This window comes from Acyrthosiphon pisum, chromosome A1 (assembly GCF_005508785.2).
Source record: "Acyrthosiphon pisum isolate AL4f chromosome A1, pea_aphid_22Mar2018_4r6ur, whole genome shotgun sequence".
NCBI classification, from domain to species: domain Eukaryota; kingdom Metazoa; phylum Arthropoda; class Insecta; order Hemiptera; family Aphididae; genus Acyrthosiphon; species Acyrthosiphon pisum.
The window spans coordinates 166,366,810-166,367,761 of NC_042494.1; positions in this window are offsets into that span (position 1 = coordinate 166,366,810).

Consider the following 952-nt stretch of genomic DNA (forward strand, 5'->3'; position numbering starts at 1 on the left):
TTTGAATTCAATGATATAATATCACTGTATAAGAAAAATGATTCTGAGCGGAGACAGTTTGTCAGTTTAGGTATTAGACATACCTATTATAGGTATACTTATCTATAGTATTAAAAAAATTGACCTATAATAGGTATCAATAATAAATTCCAAATTAATCATATCACAATATCCATCAGGTAACGCGTTATACATCAACAACAAACCGTGTTACTATCATAGATATATAATAGTATACTTAAGAAGTTTCAAGTACCCACAAATAATATTATACAATCATTACAATCACAACAAAATAACTAAAATAGTTATTCCGGGTTTTTTAATATGTGATTTCGTCCAAATTTGAATTAAAATGACTATAAAAATAAACTGTGCTTATGAATTTCTTAGAATTTTTTTGTAACAGAATTAAACATTTACGTGAAATCTTGTTTTAAATTTTCAAGCCTTAGATATAAAAGTTGAACATTTTATAAATTATTAACTAAAAAATAATTATTCAATTTTAAATTTGATAAATGTTGTCAAAATTCGATCTTTAAATGCTTATAAAACAAAATTGTGCCAATGTATTTTTAATATTTTTCAACTGCTATTGTAACAATGTATCAGGAACCTTGTATTAATTTTTTACACTTTTTGGCCCAATAGATAAAACTTTATTGATATTTATAGAAAAAAAAACTAAAAAAATTGAAAACTTTCAATGTCCGTAAACAGCTCAAAAAGAGTCAAATTATTTTCAAAATTTTATCGTATATATAAAATGCTAATATAAACATTCAGTGAAATTTTCAAGTTTCTACAGTCATTCGTTTTTTAATTACAACAAAATAAGAAAATCGTTACGTAAGAATCGAGTGAATATCAAATGTTGTAAAAATATGAATTTCAAACGCTCATAAAAATTTAATTTGAGTTTCTTATAGACATTTTTTTTTTTGATAAA